At 45.2% G+C, this 13,766-nt stretch overlaps 1 protein-coding gene across 30 annotated transcripts in view; it reads right to left on the reverse strand.

Annotated features, from left to right (window-relative positions):
* Epb41l2 (erythrocyte membrane protein band 4.1-like 2) overlaps window positions 1-13,766 on the reverse strand; it is a 174,960-nt gene that overhangs the window by 148,609 nt on the left and 12,585 nt on the right. Inside the window, exons 1-2 of one of the 30 annotated variants that reach the window (XM_087565828.1) lie at window positions 8,996-9,159; window positions 7,308-7,449 (exon numbers count right to left, since the gene is read on the reverse strand). The gene's annotated coding sequence lies outside the window, so the exon portion shown is untranslated. 30 annotated transcript variants of the gene reach the window in all.

Below are 13,766 nucleotides of genomic sequence, written 5' to 3' on the forward strand. Positions count from 1 at the left end.
GAACCGGAAGAGACCACCTCCAGTGGATAGGCAGGGCTCCCAGTTGAAGCAGGGGACCACCCTCCCATTTTCAAAATTTTTGACCCAGAATTGTTCCTGTCTAAAGGAAATGCAGGGAGAAAATGGAGCAGAGACTGAAAGGCCAGGCAGTGACTGACCCGACTTAGGCTCCACGCCATGCACGCACAGCACACCAAATCCTGACACTAGTAGTACTGAGGCCATATTGTGTGTGCAGACAGGAGCCCAGCATGGCTGTCCTCTGAGAGGCTCTGCCAGCAACTGAATGAGACAGACGAAGATACTTACAGCCAGCCACTGGACTGAAGCTGGGGCCCGATGGAAGTTAGGGGAGGACTGAGGGAGCTGAGGGGATTGCAACCCCATAGGAAGAACAACTGTCTATAACCCTGACTCCTCAGAGCTCCCAGAGACAGAGCCACCAACCAAGGAGCACACATGGGCTGGGCACATGTGTGACAGAGGACCGCCCTGTCTGCCTCAGTGGGAGAGGACGTACTTAATTCTGTGGAAACCCAGGGGAAAGGAAGGCTGGTGGGGCTGAAGTGGGGTGAGTGTGCTGGTGAAATACCACCCTGGAGGGGAGGGGGGCATGAAAGGGACAACACTTGGAATGTAAATAAATAAAATTAATTAAAGAAAGAAAAAACAAACATAAAAGGCCTCAGGAAACATGGACATCATACAAGAAGAATGAATGGCCAATCAAGGTGTAATCCAGCATACAGCAAGTCCCAGATTCAGGAGGTGAAAAAATGTCTGGTAACTGCTTGAAATCCACACACCATATAACAGTTCTTAAATCAGTGAACATACTCCCAAAAAAGAGTAGGCTGCATCGTTAGCTTTCCATTGCTGAGAAAATACCTGAGGCAAATTAACGTCTAAGGATGAAAGCTCCCACAGGGAGTGGGCTCCGCCATTCCTAGGCCCACAGCAATCCAGCTCGAGGTGGTTGGCGGGAAGCCTAGCAAGGATGCTTCCCTCCGGCAGCCAGGGGTGCATGGGGGAGACCAAGATTCCAACAGGCCTGCAAGTGTAAGTGCCCACGACTCAGCTCCCTTCCTGCAGGTCCCACATCCTGACCACTCACCCCCTCCCATGCCACAGGCTACAGAAATTGCTATACATGGACATCTGGCAGCATTTAAAGCCCAAAACGTTTTCCAAACTGCAATAAAGCAAAAAATTAAACATTCACCCAGTGTTTCTTATTTTAAAACTATTTTATGGTAACCCGAGACACCACATTGATAAAGGAAAACTACTTAGCAAAGAGCAAGCAAATAAAGTAAAGAGAAGAAGGGCTTTAAGTACCGAGGCCGGAAAGCTGGCTCAGCTGAGCAGCACTGGCTGCTCTTGCGCAGGACTGAGGAGGATTTGGTTCCTAGCCCTGCAACAGGAACTCACGGCTACCTGTAACCCACGTTCCAGGGGACCCGACACCTCCTGGCTTACACAGGCACTACATACACATGGTGGGTGTGCTGAATACATGCAGTCAAAACACTCACGCATACAATTAATTCTCTTTCTTTAAGGCGTCCAAATGCCATTTTGGAATACATAGTTTCAGTGCTGTGAGGATCAGGACATCACCAAGAAAACTAATGCTAAACGATGTGCTTTAAGAAGATCGAGATAGTACCCTTGTGTACTTTGATGACAATTCTTTAAAATTCCTCTTTATAACTTTTGCTAATTCCAGGAAGATAACTGGTTAAAAACCACCAATGGATACTACATTCAGTAGACGTTGGATGAAGAACTAGACATACATGTATTGCCATAACTTTGCTCCTCCCAGATGATACACTGATATCGAAGGGGAAAACCTGATTTCCCAGTTGGAAGATCTATCATGACCTCAGATGACCCTGGCTTTACTAATAACGATTTGTACGGCTCCTGCTGTGATGCAGTGTGCTTGGTTACCAAACACTCTACTAAAATGTTTATTCTGGCTTGAATTCTTCAGACAGACTTTTACTTTGACAGACAATAAGAGATACAGAAGAATGCACTAAATACACCATGGAAACTGTAAAACCGAGTTAGAGAAAGGAAAGGTCTGAGCTAGGAGACATGAGGCGACATCATGTCTTTCTAACAAGTCACCATCATGAAAACGTACTGAACTGAGAAAGGGGCTGAACTATTTCAAATTAAGACGCCAAGTGGCAAAGGCGCAGCTGAAGTGAGGAAGTGGCCTTTGCAACACTGGTTAAATACGCGCACTCCAGAAGATGCCATGGGAATGACTGCAGTATTATACCAAAACTTAGATGATGTTAGAGAATTTCTGCCAATGAAGTTATGAAAATAGCAATGCTCTGAATACATGTTAAATTCCCCTTTTCACAGATCCGTAATAAAGATGCAGAGATGAAAGGCTCTGAGCTCCGTAAACACACGAGAGTAATGTAATCACACAATGCACCCGCAATAGTAACCTATCAGTGACTACTGATCACAGGTGAAAGATGGGAGAGTTTATAGATCTGCCGGAAGCCCTGACTCACCTTCATCTCGCAGCCAGCCAGCCACAGAGTATCTTTTGTCTGTACAACGCTGTGTGTGTGTTGTGTTTTGTACATGTATGGGGTCAGAGGACACCTGACAGGAGTCACTTCTCTCCTCCCACAGGTGCCAGGCATACATGTCACTAACCCTACAATAGTGTCTTCTGAGGAGATGCAGAACAAAGGAAAGTAATGGAGGAGGACTCTAACTTACACCCACCAATGAGCCTTGAACCTTGCGGAGTCTCTGCCTGCCTACTTACAGGAAAACAAAAGGCACAGCATAGGAAACATTACCACAGATGCAGATTCGATAAAAAAAACTGAATATAAAGCTTCCATAGAGCAAAGCAGCTCCAACAAATAAACTGAAAAAAGAAAAAGAGGCCACATACCACTCAACGGCCACAGCATTAATATAAATGCAACTCAGAGGTCAATCTGAATAACAAAAGACTAAAAAAATAAACAAGGATAAAAATATACACCAAAACACGAACTGCATTGAGGAAAGCCTTGTAGATGTGGGGGTTTGAGCCTGAGTGGTTGGGGTTGCTTGGCTTTCGGGGTCAAGCTCTCCTCTCGCTATGAAGCTCTACATTGAAGTCCGCACAGGCCTAACGCCTGCAGAGACCAGCCTGCCTCGGCCTCCCAGGCGCTAGGATCAAAGTCAAGCCTTTTAGATATAATCTTGAAATTCTGGCTGTGATTTTCCTCTTACGCTTATCCATCAAGACACGAAGAAACAGAATGAGATGATCCCATGTCTTGGATTTGCTTTAAAATAGCGCACACCAGAGACACAGAAATTACTGCAGCTAAAAGCCCGGGGCTCTTCTAGAGGATTTGAGCTTAGCTCCCAGCACCCGCACTGGTGAACTTACAACCGCCTGTAAATCCAGAAGATACCTGCCTCTGGCACCGGAGAGCATCCATACCCAGGTTACACACACGAACACCCAAGAAAGTAAGAATAAATACTGGGTTGTTTGTTGGTTGGTTTGGTATGTGTATTTAAGATAATCCAACACATAATTGGGGGAAGACCCAGGGGTTTAGATGCTCTACAGAAGAAACTGGATTAGCCATATGTTGAATTAGATGAAAGACGGTACGTGAGATTCATTATTCTCTCCTATGCTTGCATATGCTTCCTGTATAAAGAGAACTCATTTCAAAAAGAAAGACAGTAAGAAGGAATGTCATCTTAGCCATTATCCAGGTCCCTCCACCTGCTACCTAAAATGAAAACCAACCAAAATATATACACAGAACTAGAAAAATATCATTAGCAAAACCAGCATTGCTAAAGACAAAGGACCCACTGTGTGCCGCACGTCTGAGAACAAATGGAAAAAGCAAAGATTCCAATGGACAGCAGTATAAGCCCGCCCACTGCCATCAGAGACAGACGAATGGTGTCCATTACTCTACTGTCTTCTCTGTTTTTGTATCTGAAAAGTTCCATTGAAAGAATCAGAGCTGGTGTGGGACGGGGCAGGGAGGGAGGAAGGGAGGGAGATGGGCATTACAAATGTCCTTCAGAGAGTCCCTGCAGAACACGTATATTTGATCTCCTTACACATCTCTGTGTCATCTCTAACACATCTCTAACTTGTCACTTTCCCTTTAATCCTTACATCCAACTGCCGAGAGAGAGAGAGAGAGAGAGAGAGAGAGAGAGAGAGGAGAAAAAGTACACACGGATACTTGCTTCCTGGGTGGGAAATCTAGGCAACTGGGCCATCCCTGCCCTGGTGTGAGAGAAACCAAGACTGACTCGCACGGCCGTAAAGCATCTTACTTTTACTGCAAGCCAGGTCCTGTTTGAGGTGTGTATCTGGGTGTGGCGTTTGCAGGACATTACCTTCTCAAGTCTGTAAGGGTTCAGCTGACTTCAGAAAATGAAGGAATCTCAGCTTCCTTACAACTGGTTTTGGAACACGGCCTTAGTGGTATTAAGAAAAGAACAAGCAAAGCCAGAGTTCTGGATGGAAAGAACGCTCTGCATTGAGGACTGGCTGCTCCTCCAGAAGGCCCAGGTTTGCTCCTAGTACCATGCTGTACTGTACAGCTGTCTGGAACGCTCATCCCAGGAACTCATCCAGAGGCCCCCGACTGCATACAGGTGAGCATACATCCATGCAGTTAAAACACATAAAATTAAGGGTAGAAAAAAGAAAAAAGGGGCTGGGGATTTAGCTCAGTGGTAGAGCGCTTACCTAGGAAGCGCAAGGCCCTGGGTTCGGTCCCCAGCTCCGGAAAAAAGAACCAAAAAAAAAAAAAAAAAACCGGGGCTGGAGAAACAGCTCAATGACGAAGGACTCTTCTTCACAGGACCTGGGTTTAATCCCCAGCTCCCACAAGGCAGCTTGTAACTTGCTGTAACTACAGCTCAGAGGACCTGACGCCCTCTTCTGGCCTCCTCAGGCACCAACTTTTCATACACATTAATAATACTCATTAATAATAATACACCTCAAATTTTTTCACAGACATTACAAATATGAAAAAACTGGCAACTGATTTGTTTTAAAGCTTCTGCTTACTCCTACCGACGTAAAAGGGACAGAAGAACAGAGCATCTGACAGAGATAAGTGGCACCCCAGAAACTGTGGGAATGGTTCAGGACAGATACCCATCACTTCACACAAAGGTTCTGAGAGGAAGCAGAACCTTTCAGTTAAAGAGGACTGAAGAGAACTATCACCAATCACAGTATGTGGGCCGAGTTTGGATTCTGACTCAAACAGTATAAAAACAGCCAGAGCTCAGCTGCTATCCACGACATCCATGTGCCTTCAACCCACAGCACCTGGTGATTCTTAGAATGCCAAGTTTGTCTACCAGCATAAGATGCAGTCTTGGTCTCTTCTGAAGCACAGCTTCTGCTGGGCTGACTGAGGACATACTCCCAGACTTATGATTCTCAATGACACTGGTCTCTTAACCACTGCCCCACTAACCAGCACCAATTCAATGGTGCCGACTTCCTGCTAATCCCAGCTCTTCAGCACCAGCTAACCAGAACCACAGATTCTTAATTCAAGACATCACATAAACAGCACCACTGGAGTCCTTGCTTCCTTCTGAAACTTTGCTCTCCACAGTCTCTTCCAAGCTCCAACAAGACAACTCACTGAGCTCTGAGCACTCGATGGCTTTCATAGCCCATAATTCAATTGCCATAACACTCCTCCCAAAAACACACAGTCACACCTGCCACAGTAAACCCCACTCATGGTACCAATTTCCATCATAATTAGTGTTTCTGTTGCTTTGATAAAACACCATCGCCCAAATGAAAAGGATTTATTTCATCTTACAATCTGGATGCAGTCCATTATCCAAGGAAGTTAGGGCAGGAAGCCCTCAAGGCAGGAACTTATGCAGAGGACACGGAGAGCACTGCCACTGCCTTGCTCCACCTGCTTTCTTCTACACTTCCAGGAGCACCTGCCCAGGGGTGGCACTACCCGCAATGGGCAGGCATTCCCACATCAATCACTAATTAAGAAAATGCCAGGCAGGCTTGCCCTCAGGACAATCTGGTAGAGGCATTTTCTCAAGTGATGTTCTCGTCCCCCAAGTGACTCTAGCCTGTATCAAGTTAAAAACTAGTTACCACAGCCAGGAGAGCACACTCATCTGTCTATCCTGGGGATTGCTGGACACAAATGAGAAAATTCCACTGGCAATGATAAACAGGGAGGTTTTTCTCCATAATTAACATCAAAGATGAGACACTGGTTGCATTTCCTTCTTCGGAAGGTCATCAGCATGTAATGCACAATGTATGTAGAGGATGTAACACTTGGGAGTTGAAGAAGCCTTTTTTGCTTACCAGCCATGGACAGTAAGCCCGTATATTAATGGGTTAATGCTGACTGTCAACGGGATCTAGTGTCACTGAGAAGGTGGACATGTATAAAGGAAGTTCCTAGAGATGTGGGTAGCATCAGTCATAGGCTGGGGTCCTGGATTGCAGAAAAACCAGGTGTCTTAGCTAGGGTTTCACTGCTGTGAAGAGACACCATGACCAAGGCAACTCTTATAAGGACAACATTTATTTGGGGCTGGCTTACAGGTTCAGAGGTTCGGTCCATTATCATCAAAGCAGGGGCATGACAGAGTCCAGGCAGGCATGGTACAGAAAGCTGAGAGTTCTAGATCTTCTTCTGAAGGCTGCTAGCAGAAGACTGGCTTCCAGGCAGCTAGGATGAGGGTCTTAAGTCCCACACTGACAGTGGCACACCTACCCCCACAGGTAACGGTGCTGCGCCCTACTCCGAGCATATACAAACCACCACATGGAGAAAGCAAGCTCAACTCGAACATTCATCCTTTCTGCTTCCTGACTACGGATGCAATGCTCCTGCTGCCATGACGACTGTAAACATGAACTATGGGCCAAAATGCACCTTCCCTTTATTAAAATAAATAATTATAAATGTTTTCGACAGTTGAGAGCATTGACTGCTCTTCCAGAAGACCCACAGTCGATTCCCAATAGCAGCTCACGTGGTGACCCGTGGCAGATCTGGTGCTGCCTTCTGTCCTGCAGTTCCAGGTGCGCATGGAGTACACAAACATGTATGCAGGCAAAACATCCACACACAGAAAAGAAAATAATTTTTTATAGAACCTGGAAGGAAGAGGCAGAATCTTGTAAAAAGCTAAGCTAAAAACCACGGAGAGTAGAGCCAGTGAGGTGACCTGTGGGTAGAGCCCTTCCCTGTGACCCTGGTAATACACACTCAAACCTTGGAACCAAAGGTGGAAGGAGACTCCGGAAAGCTGTCCTCTGATCTTCAAGTCCAGGTCGTGACACATGCGTGTCCAAACTCTCTCTCTCTCTCTTTCTCTCTCTCTCTCTCAATAATAATGATGATCTCGGTGATAATTCTAAACCAGAAAAGGAATGGGGGTGGGGGTGGGGGGGGAGAATAAGGTATAAAAGTTGTACCAGGCTAATTCTCACTTTATATTAAAGTGTTTTCACAGAATTTATAACTGGGGAAACTCAACAGCTTATTTCTTCTAGCAAAGTTTGTTTGTCCATCTACTTTGAAACATGGCAATGTATACAACGTCTGGAGTTTCCCTGTAAACTTCTACAATCCAAAGGAGACTGAATTAGTATTTCAAATGGCATCTGTAGGTCAGTGGGGACAGGTACCTACCTGCTGCTGAGCCTGACAAACTGCGGCCGGTCCCTGGAGCCCACGTGGAAAGAGAAAACACACACACGGGTGGGGTGAGGGTGTGTGTGTGTGTGTGTGTGTGTGTGTGTGTGTGTGTGAGAGAGAGAGAGAGAGAGAGAGAGAGAGAGAGAGAGAGAGAGAGAGAATAATGGGCAAGGAGCACTGAGGTGATTGTAAGTAATAATAACATGTTGTACTATTTTCAAAAGCTTACAAAAGAGAATGTAAATGTTTCACCATAAAGAAATGTTTGAGATATACTGAACATCTCAAATATTTCACAACATACACATGTATCAAAATATCACATGAAAATTCACACACATATACAATTCAACCTCTTTCTGGGGTTGTTTTATTTCGAGGAGACAGAATCTCATGTGTGTAGTCTGGCCTAGAACTCACGACTCTCCTGCCTCCACCTCCTGAACCAGACCTGCTCCACCACACTTAGTTCACGTGGCGCTGAGGACTGAATCCAGGATCCTGTACACATGAGGCATGCACCACTCAGAGACACATGCACAGCCCGATCTTTATGTCACGTATCAGTTAAAAACAAACGTTGATCCTGGGTATGGCGGTATGTACTTTTAATGTCAGCAGTGGGGGAGAGACAAGATCTCCATCACTTCCAAACCAGCATGGTCTACACAGCAAGGTAAAGGGATACATGGTGAGAGCTTCTCTCAAAAGCAATTACAATTAAAACATTTAAAATAAAAGCATCAGTGAGAGCCAGATGGCAGTGGCACACGCCTTCAACCCCAGAGGCAGCGGCAGGTGGATCTCTTTGTTCTAGGCCTGCCAGGTCTGTCGTGAGTTTCCTGACAACCAGGGCTACACTGAGAAACCCTATCTCAAAAACCCAAATAAACAAATAAATAAATCCATTAGTGGAGAAATTATATTGGATAAGAGAGGGTCAATGTTAAGATTTCAGCTGCCACCAAACTGCTTTCCGCTGTCATTTTTCCAAAGTTGTCGTAATGATACCATAAAAACTATCAAATACCCTACCAAAATCTTTCACCTATTTTTTATAAGGAAGGACATTTTAAAATCACTTTCACTACAAAGATAAACTAATGAGTCACAGGCATATGAATCATTTTCACCAAACCTGAGCCGCCAAAGAGAGAGCAGCCACTAAGGCCATGCCATGCTGCCCAGCACTGGACCGGGAACATGGGGCTACAGTCCCACTGTACTTCAGAGGAAAGCGGCCAGAGGCAGCTTCTAATCACCTGATCAATGAATATGCTAAGGACTAGCACACACTCCTGTGAATGACTCCGCACTGGCCGACCACAGCCTGTGCTCCAGTCTCACACTGGCCAAAAGTACTCAGCTGAAGACAGGAGATCTCTGAATCGGCTGCCGCCTTCCTTCAACTCCCGCCTTCACAAGAGCCTTTGTGACTTCTCAGCATTCCAAACGGAATGCACAGACCACCTCAGAGGAAGGGGTGGGCTCGAGAGAGCCTAGGAGGGACGAAGATATTCATCATGTCTCTCTTGAATACAGAGTTTTACTATATGTAAATGAGTCATGATTTTACACACACCTGACATAAAGGGAAAAGGGAGAAGAGGCTGGGGTGCGGAAGAGAGTAGGGGGAGTCAAAGTACATGATATATTGAATGAAGACAACATGTGCTCAAGGTGCTTAAATAAAAACGTCTTTACACTTCACAGTGAAATCAGCTAATTCTTTTTTTTAAGATTTATTTATTTATTATATATGAGTACACTGTAGCTGTCTTCAGACACACCAGAAGAGGGCATCAGATCTCATTTACAGATGGTTGTGAGTCACCATGTGGTTGCTAGGATTTGAACTCAGGACCTCTGAAAGAGCAGTCAGTGCTCTTAACCACTGAGCCATCTCTCCAGCCCAGCTAATTATTCTCTAAAGACGGAAAAGGAAGGGAATGAGAATTAGAACAGAGTATGATTATATGTTTGCATGAAAGGACACAAGGAAATGCATTACCTTGTGTGCAAACCTTTAAAAAGTCTATTTCAAAAGTAGACGTTATATGCCTGTAAGAGCTAAGACAGGAGATGTGTGGGTGCTAATAAAACCCTCCCTCCAGTAAAGATAGACACAAATGTAGACACCACTGGTCACCAACAACTCTCCACAGGCTTCCAGAGTTCCCTCCAAGCCATAAATCAGACCAGCCACAGACCTGGAGCACAGTTTCAGCAACTGTTTCCAAGTTGCTAAATGAAAGTGTCCTCTGGTGAACAAGTTATTCCCAAGTGCAATAAAGCAGTCCTGGCTAAGGGGCCAAAGGTGCAGATACAAACAGGTCTGAAGGGCTTTCTACATTCTTATCCATATACAGGGCAATGTTTAGAACAAAAGACTCTAGACAGAATGTTATCCTGTTAATTAAGTAAGTGAGTTCCTGAAACCTGAAGGGCCTCAACTCTAGGATTCCGCCTACAGAAATCAGTTTCTACCAAACTGCACCACTATCAGGACTCGGCAGTAAACCCGAGTCAAAGCTCAATGCTAGGCACAAAGAAGTATCCAGAATGCTGTGTCTTTAGAATTCGATGCCTTTTCGAAGAGACTGTAATTACATGTAACTTAAAGTGTAAACTAGTTCCAATATAAAAACCCACTTATTAGATAAGAAAAGCATCTCAGTATCTGACTTATCTGTGGCTTTGCTGCCTTTTTCTAAGCCCAGGACATGGTCAGTGTAAACGTAACAACGTTGCCAACAGAAAGAAAAATACCTCGCTTCTTTTAGCTCTCACAAAAACCACAGAACAGGGGTTGGGGATTTAGCTCAGTGGTAGAGCGCTTGCCTAGCAAGCACAAGGCCCTGGGTTCGGTCCCTAGCTCCGAAAAAAAAAAGAAAAAAAAAAAAAAAAGAATACACTAAGGGCAGGAGCGGTGGCACACTCCACCCGGCACTCAGGAGGCAGAAGCAGGGGGATGTCTGTGAGTCTGAGGCCTGCCAGATCTACATACGAACTTCCAGGCCAGCCAGAGCTACACTGAGACCCTGTCTCAAAGATAAAAATGCGACAGTTAGATCTCTTCTGCTCTGACTTCACGATCACTTGGAAGTTTTCTGTCCCGGCTCGCTTCCGCACTGCAGTCTGTCTCACTGCTGGTGCTGGCTAAAGCACACACAGTGCTATCTTCACACAAACCTGCTCTCAGTGACAAAAACAATACTCAGACATCTGCTTCACACACGACAACTAAGTACGGTATAAATGAACACCTTACTCAGAAACGAGTCCGTTGTAAAGGCGAACCTCGGACACCAGGAGTACATAACAGGGCTCCCCATCACTTACTCAGGAAATTATATACCGTTCAGAATCCACTTCAAAATACTGTGGGCAAGCCATGGTGAGCAACGAGGAGAGGCACAATACACATGAAGGGCTACGTGCTGAGGCGGCATGGGCACGCGGCTCTCTAATACTGCTCTACTGATGGACACTCTGCAAATTAAGTACACAGGGAAGCTGAGGACCCAATTTGGCTCAGGTCTTAAGTCTGGACCTGGAGAACCAAAGGCAGAACAAGGGGTTCAAAGCCAGCCTCAGCTACAGCCCAGCCTGCATGACATGAGGGTCTGTCCCAGTCGAAAGACTTCTGTTTTCTGTAACTGATAATGATACGGTAGAACTGCTTCCAAAATAAAAAAGAGCAGCAGATACACACACACACGCACGCATGCACAACACACACACACAGACACAGACACACACACACACACATCACACACACACACACACACACAGCTTCAATAAATTACATACACACAAAGAAAAGTCCTTAAAAACAACCCATCTTCCCCTGCAGCCATGTATGTTGCACAGAGCAACTGACACACAGGTCCCCGTCTACAGAAGGGTCTAGAATCTAGCCTACAGTCTTTAACGTAAGCTCGCAAGCCCAAGACGAAAGAGAACTGGCATCGTGCATGCAGCCACCGCCACGCCTGCCCCACACATGCGCCAATCCAGTCCTTTCAGGGCTGCAGACGTTAGGGAATGCCCTCCTCAGACCTAGTTCTGCTTCCAGGGTTAGGTGGGGGCCCTGAGAGAGAAACCAGTGTTTTCACATTCCCATATGCACCCAATTTAAAACGGACGTGCTTGGCATTAGGAAAATTAAGCCACAAGCTTTAACGGCCATGATCCAAAAACAGTTCTGGCTACAGGTGCAGAGGGAAATCTTGATTTCTTTGTTAGACAGGCTCAAATCATTACTTGATACTCTAAGTTCCCCTATGCATCGTTTTTATTTATTTTATGGAGGGAGAAAGCTTCTCTTTTCTTCATTAAGAGAAGTGGATTAAAGGAAACGTCTCCAGGAAGATGTTCCGTTAGCTGCTTTCTTTCTACTGCAGCCCAATTAAGCAGAGAGTCCCAGGAAGACACAAGGATTATTTATTATAGTAAATATGGTCTCCCAAGCCTCCGCTGACTGTGCACGCTGTCTAGATACCACTGGGGCCACATTTGCTTTGCAAACACTTCTGAAAGCATTTGGCATCGTTTCCCGGTGACCCCCACCGTACCAGACATCCTTGTTTTTTCAGTTATTTCAAAACCTTGACACATTTATTGAGCTATTTTTGGAAGACCTCGGTCTGTCTACCTTCAGGGCTCATGGTGCCAATATATAAAAGCTACAGGACACCCCTTAGCTACGAAACTTGGCAGGCTTCCTGGGTCTCCAAGAAAACTCCAATTAGCTGCTTTATTGCAGCAAAGGAGTAGAATGGAGAAGGGACCACTGAACACAGGAGCCTGGCCAGGCCGGCCGCCCGAGTGGCTTCCACTTAGTCTCTTCCTGGCTTGCCTTTCTTACCTGTCAGAGCTACTGAACAGAACTTTTTTTTTAAATAGAATGATGAAATGTTCTAGAGATTTCTGTTGGAAAAAAATTAACTTTAAAATTAACAGGTTATTTTAAAAATTAAAGAAGCATGCTGGGTATACACATAATCCCAGCACTAAGAAGGCTGAGGCAGAAGACCTGGGCTGCCAGGAAAACCCTGTGGAAGAAGAAAAGGGAAAGAGAAGTCGGTCAGTCAGCACATAGCTTTATACTGTTACCAAGAGTAAAAAGGACTGTATAAAAAAAGCACGGCCCGGGCTGGAGAGATGGCTCAGTGGTTAAGAGCACCTGACTGCTCTTCCAGAGGTTATGAGTTCAATTCCCAGCAACCACGTGGTGGCTCACAACCATCTGTAAAGAGATCTGATGCCCTCTTCTGGTGTATCTGAAGACAGCTACAGTGTACTTATATATATAATAAATAAATCTTAAAAAAAAAAAAAAAAAAAAAAAAAAAGCACGGCCCAAGAAACCTACCTTCCTTGGAACCAACCCAGTGGGACTTTGAAGGGTTTGGGTTGTTTTGTTTGTTTGTTTGTTTGTTTGTTTTTGGATTTTTTTTGCTTTTGTTTTGTTTTTGATGTATGTGTATTGATATTTTGCCTGTATGTATGTCTGTGTGGGGGTGTCAGGTTCTCTAAAACGGTTGTAAGCTGCCATCTGGACAGCTGGGAATCGAACCCAGGTCCTCTGGAAAGCAGTCAGTGCCCTTAACCTCTAAGCCATCTCTCTAGCTCCAGGTTTTGTTTTTATTTGAAACAGGATCTCCTGTAGCCAAGGCTAACTTAGAGCATACTATGAAGCAGAAAGCGACCTTGAGCTCTGCCTCCGTGTCAGATCACAGGCATGCATCCCCACACCCTGTTTTAGTAGCTTCGGTAATTTGTACAAGACTGTGCGCCCATTTTATAATTTTCCCAAACCCTGGATTAATTACTTGATATCTGTCTCTAGGTCACTTTAAAATGTGAATCCACTTCCAAGACAGGCTAAGTAACAGAAATGAAGGAAGAGTTGGAAACAATTGTTCATCTGCGTATTCAGTCAACCAGAGGCCCGGAAAGTCTGCACAGCCCCTCCATTGTTACTACACTTCAGGGAGACACTGTACTATTTAGAACATGCACTACCTT

This window comes from Rattus norvegicus, chromosome 1 (assembly GCF_021556685.1).
Source record: "Rattus norvegicus strain SHRSP/BbbUtx chromosome 1, alternate assembly SHRSP_T2T, whole genome shotgun sequence".
NCBI classification, from domain to species: Eukaryota; Metazoa; Chordata; class Mammalia; order Rodentia; family Muridae; genus Rattus; species Rattus norvegicus.